The sequence below is a fragment of the Pipistrellus kuhlii genome, unplaced genomic scaffold (genome assembly GCF_014108245.1).
Source record: "Pipistrellus kuhlii isolate mPipKuh1 unplaced genomic scaffold, mPipKuh1.p scaffold_m20_p_3, whole genome shotgun sequence".
Classification (NCBI taxonomy): Eukaryota; Metazoa; Chordata; class Mammalia; order Chiroptera; family Vespertilionidae; genus Pipistrellus; species Pipistrellus kuhlii.
This window is the reverse complement of record NW_023425529.1, coordinates 3191630-3197846: the sequence shown is the minus strand read 5'-3', so window position 1 is coordinate 3197846 and position 6217 is coordinate 3191630.

The following is a 6217-nucleotide window of genomic DNA, read 5'->3' as shown; positions in this document are numbered from 1 at the left end:
TCAGCCAAGGAAATGATGGACGGACACATACTCTCGGGCTTATGGACCAAACCGCCCGGCTGCCTCTTTCCCAGGAAGACCTTGGACTCCAACCCCCCCCACCCCCTTCCCCCAGCCATGTGCGAGGGCGTCAGGCCTCTCCATGTCCGGGCCTACGAGGGGGTGATGGTGCTTTTACATCTCTGCCTTCCTGCTCTGCAAAACTAATAGCATTAAGCTGTTTTAATTTGCATTACTTCCTAACTTCCCAGTTTGCACATATTTTTATATTGTGGCCCTCAGTGTTTTTATTTTTAATTTTTTTTTTTTTTTAAACTGGAATAAGGCCATTCAGGACTTTGTTCTGCCGGGTGCTCGTTTTCTGATGGAGTTTTTGAAACTATTTATACGGTCTTTCACGGATGGTGCCGATCCCCCCCCCTCGTGTGTGGTTTGTCGTCCAATTGTGTAGACGAGGCTCGTGGGTGTCCACAGAGCGGTCGCCCATGGGACGCCCACGTGGCTCCGGTGCTGGTGTGACATTGACAAAGGCCTTCCCGCTTCCAAAGCCCTTTGGTCCTGATCGATTGATTTGTTCCTCGTTCTCTTTGTGTTTCAAGCTTCCTTCGTGTAAAATTGTAATGATTCGGGGACACATGCGTGTGAGATGGAGGGCCAGCCGCCAGGGCCCCGGCGGTTTTGCTTTATTCAATGAGTCACCTGCTCTCCGTCCACCGACCTGCAGGCCCCTCTCACCACCGTAAAAAGCCCCGGATGTGCTTAGTTCCTAGGCTTTCCATTTCATTACATTGTTCCCTCCGAGGCGCCCCGCCCTCTGGGTGGTTCTTGCTAGCTTTGTAATATGTTCCAGTACATTTCAGAACAGATATTCTTGGTATTTTTGTTCACTGATCCTTGTTCATTGCAGCAATGTCTATGGCCAAAGAAAATGATAAGCAATGGGAGTATTCACCAGTGGTGAAGTTAATAACAATTTTTGTGCCTTCCAAAGTACAAACCCGCGTTTAAAATGAATGAGGTAGACCTGTATGTGTTAGACAGAAGTCCGAGCTATTCATTCCAAAATGTTTCAGGCATTGTTGACGGAAAGAAACTGCCAATAAAATATTTCTTATGATAAAGCCAAGCTCTACACGTATGTGGATGTGTGGGAGCAGGTGGGGACGGGTGGTAGTGTAACCCCGAGCATAGGAGTGCTGGGCCCAGCAGGGGAGCTCCTGGGAGAGCAAGGGGGGTGGGGGCAGTGAGGGAGAAGACCATGGGGGGAGTAGGGGGTAATAAAGGTCCTACACTGAAAAAATTGACATTGTTTTCTGAAATTCAAATATAACTGGGGGCCTGTGTGTGCCCTCTCATGCAGGGATAAGATGAGTCCCATAAGCATAGCTGAAGGTTGTTGAAGGCTTATTCCTGGCAGGCACTCCCCAGCAGATTGAGTGGGGGGATTGGCTCACTGAACCTCCACAGTCCTCTGAGGCAGACGCTGTCTTTATCTCGCGTGAGGGAACTCCTCAGTGAGGAAACGAAGGCACAGAGACGTTACGTGACTTGTCCCAGGTCAACCAGCCAGAAGGTAGCCGAGTCAGGGTTTGAACCCTGGTCCCCCGGGGTTCAGAGCTTGCCCTTGAAAGCAAGGACCCTCACCACACATAGAGGCGAGATGATTCGTGCTGCTTGGCAAGGCAGGAAAACCCATACACCACGCTGGAGGAGGGGGGACACTGAGACAGATGTGACCAGGAAATGCTCGTGTTTCTCTGGGAGCCGAATATAACGGTGCAAGCTCTCCCTCACCGAGGTCCCAGACACCTACTGTGTAGACCCACATCTCCCTGACAACCCAGCGCTGTGCGTGTGGCAGGTGACGATGAAGGAGTAGTCCCCGCTGGAGGGTCCCCCTTCCCCCGGAGGCTGTCCCTGAGGCGGAGGTAGACGTGGTGGGCGTGAATGGAACGGGGAGGAAGCCAAGTTGGGCAGGAGGAGCCCTCAGACCTTCCATGCCTGGAGGAACGTCTGCCAGCCTCGGAGAACTCTGGAGCAAACATTGCCTGTTAGAAAGGCGCACATGGGGCAGGAATAGCCGGCCCGGGCCCTCCTGGTGTCCGTAAGCGGTTGGGGCCCTGAGAGGAGGGGAGGAGCCAGAGCTGGAGGCTGTGCAGCTGAGCCTCGGGTCCTTCCCTGGGAAGGGGCCTGAGTCTTCAGTCCATTCACCTCCCAAAGGACATCCTGGCTGCTCCCAAGTTTGGGCAAAACGAATAAAGCTGGTGTTCATGTGGACATGTTTCCCCCGTGGGGGATAAACACGAAGGAACAAGAGCGCTGGGCCACATGGGAAGCGTATGTGTAGTTTATAAGAAACTGCCATGCTGTCTTCCAAAGTGGCCGCACCATCTCCAACACTGGGGGGAGAGGGGGTACTAATCGCCCACCTGCTGCAGGAACAGGGGAGACTGGGGTCACATGCACCCTGGCTCTCTCGGCTCAGGACGTGGCTTCTGGCTGCGGAAGGGTCAGGGTTGCCCAGAGGGGACTTAGGGGACTGGCTCATGGAGGGAGATTCACAGAGCTTTGAGGTCTCCTCATCTGTGACACGTGGCTAACAGGTGGCGTTTGCCAGGTTGTGCCCCACCCCCAGCACCTGCAGGCCTGGGGCCCCTCCATCCCTCTCTGCCCTGCCCACACCCCCAGGAGCAGAGCCCAGCACCCTGAGGAGCCCAAGACAGCCATCAATGTCCTCAAACAAACTTCTGGGATCCAATCATAAACCTGGAACATAACCCACCAGAAATGGAATAATGATGGAATAATGCCCCCCTAGCCGGTTTTGTTCAGTGGTTAGAGCATCAGTCCATGGACCACAGTTTCAATTCCTGGTCAAGGGCACATGTCTGGGTTGCAGTTTCGATCTCTGGCCTTGGGTTGGCATGGGTGCACAGGCAACAAATCAGTGTTCTCTCACATCAATGTTTCTCTCTCTCCCGCCCACCCTCCCTCCCATCCACTCTCTCTGGAACAGTGGTTCTCAACCTTCCTAATGCCGCCACCCTTTAATACAGTTCCTCATGTTGTGGTGAACCCCAACCATACAATTATTTTTGTTGCTACTTCATAAGTGTAATTTTACTACTGTTGATGAATCATAATGTAAATATCTTATTTTCCAATGGTCTTAGGCTCTACAGCCTAGGGGTCACCACCCACAGGTTGAGAACAGCTAGCAGGGTCACCTAAGACAATCGGAAAACACAGATATTTACATTACAATTCACAACAGTAGCAAAATTGCAGTTATGAAGTGGCAACCAAGATAATGTTATGGCTGGGGGTCACCACAACATGAGGAGCTGTATTAAAGTGTCGCGGCATTAGGAAGGTTGAGAACCACTCCCCTAGATCAATGAGAAAAGTACCCTCGGGTAAGGATTAGGGGAAAAAGGGGGAATCATGCAATTTTATTATCATATTATACATGTGAGTCTCCAAACTCTGCATGCTGACATTGTCCTGGGTCATCATGGCCATCTCCCAGCCCTGTGAGTGCAGATGGCCCCCGGGTCTCCTCTCCTGGCCCCTGCGATGCTCGGTGAACACTCCTATTCAGCCAGCGCTCGGACAGACGGCCGTCCCTCCTCTCTCAGGGCAGCCGAAGGTCATGCAGGTGAAAGCTGCGGCCAACATGTTCCCAGAAAAACACTCTGCACTCAGGGTGGATGCTCAGGCAGTTCCCCAAGGCCTTCATCCTCAACTTCGGGAAACGGCTGGCAGTCGGCAGCCACTTCCTCAAGCATGTTGTCTACACGGGAGCCTCCAGGGGCCCGAAGCTGTGAGGAGTGGCCTTCCGGGGGCGCTCTGGTAAAGTCTGTTGTTCTGGGGTGTGAACAATAAGAACAAAATGTGTGTGGGAGCCTCATTTATGTGTATTTCCCTTCTTCATGTCTGCCTCCACCATCGTCGGTCATGGACCTGGCATTTTTTTTTTAATATATTTTATTGATTTTTCACAGAGAGAAAGAGAGAGATAGAGTTAGAAACATTGATGAGAGAGAATCATCGATCAGCTGCCTCTTGCACACCCCCTACTGGGGATGTGCCCGCAACCAAGGTACATGCCCTTGCCCGGAATCGAACCTGGGACCTTTCAGTCCGCAGGCCGACGCTCTATCCACTGAGCCAAACCGGTCCCGGCTGGACCTGGCATTTTGAACTTCATGAAAGTTGCACATGGCCAAACTGACATGTTGCTTCTAATGTATTCAAGAAGACCTTTATTTATCATTTACTTATTTATTTTTAATATATTTTATTGATTTTTTACAGAGAGGAAGAGAGAGGAGTAGAGAGTTAGAAACATCGATGAGAGAGAATCATCGATCAGCTGCCTCCTGCACACCCCCTATTGGGGATGTGCCCGGAACCAAGGTACATGCCCTTGACCGGAATCGAACCTGGGACCCTTCAGTCCGCAGGCCGATGCTCTATCCACTGAGCCAAACAGGTTCCGGCTATTTATTTATTTTTTAAGGCTCTATGGCCTAAAAGGAATTAAACATCTACAAATGGAAACAGAATTCTTAGAGGGACCCTGCTCTCTGTGAGGAATGGGAGACTCTACCGGTGAGTCTACAGAGACCAGGATTGTAACTAAATCTCTATTTTATGCCTTGATTGTTATTGACATTTCATAAGCTCAAACTGCCTAGTTCTCCCTGAAATTAAAAGCAAATACATCTTAATATTTATATTAACCATCAGCCTATGTCCTGATTCAACTGTTTAAAGCTCAATTATTGTTTTTCTTTGGAAAATGAATAGCTTTCCTGGTTATTAGTTAGTGCCGCATTTTGCTCTGAAACGAATAAATAGGATTTATACTTCAACTGACTGATTCAATTTTAGCATAAAAGGTACCTGAATGAACTCATTGCAAGGAGACAAAAGAGTCTCTAGGTTTAAAAAAAAAAAAAAAAAAAAAAGACAAAACTATGGGATAGTGTACAGAGGCCCCCTGGGGGATACGATGATGGAGGAAAGTGGTGGGTGCTGTCATAGGAGTCGGGATACTGGTTTGGGGGGCTGGGTTTGTCTGGGAGCAGCCTGTCGGGGGCTGGCTAGGTTCTATCTTTTGTCCTGGATGTGCAATTACAAGGATCATCACCTTCTAACAGCTTAAGCTAAACATGTTTCCTGTGATTTGGGGTATGTGGACTGTATTTAACAATAAAAGAGTTGTTAAAAAAGGGATAAAATTCCAATCTGTCAATCATCTGCAAAGGAAAACCACTACGAGGTTTTCTTTTTTAAAAAAAATAAAATATTAATTGTTGAAAGTTTCACATATGCTCCTCCTCCCCCTCTCCAGTGACCTCTTCAGCCCACCTCTGCCCTCCCTTCTGCCCCAGGCCTTCAGCCCTCTTTGTCAGTGACCATGGGTTATGCATATACCAGTATACATACAAATTTTTTGGTTGATCTCTCCCCACCCTCCCCCTCCTTCCCTCTGAGGTTCGACAGTCTGTTCCGAGCTTCTGTGTCTCTGGATCTATTTTACTCATCCGTTTACTTTGTTCACTCGATGCCACATATGAGTGAGATCATGGGATACTTGTCTGTCCACTGCAGAGCCCTTCAGGAGGCCTGCGTCTCTCTGCCCACGAAGCAGGAATGGTCCCATTTCCAAAGGCCTCGATGGCACCCGTTTATTGGATAGGAAATGACACATGTGAACCGAAGAGAGTAAGGAGTGAGGAGGATGGCCCCACAGCTAAGTGTGCTGTTTCCCTTCCCGTCCAAAGGACATTCCACCTTCTGCTGTGCTCCCCCCAGCCCCCGAGGCCACAGGGTGGGCGATCACACCTGAAAGACCCAGCGCGTTTATCAGTCACCAGGTACTCGCTCTGCATACAGATTCTAGCAAAGATCCCAGCAACGATCCCCCTCTGAGCGGACACACGGCCTGCTCCTTGCTAATATTTCTGTCTCAGCAGCGGCTGTCTGCACTGCAGTGTGGTTTCTTATCCCCACATGACTGATGGGAGCCAGACTTCTCTATCTCAACAGGCCTTGTCTCATGACACCAAGTTATCTGTCTCCCCCCCCCCCCCCGAGCTTTATTGAGATGCTAGAGGCCCGATGCACGCAATCCGTGCAAGGGTAGGCCTTCCCTTCCCCAGTTGCCAGCACCGGCTTCCCTCTGGCACCAGAGACCCCAGCTTCCCTC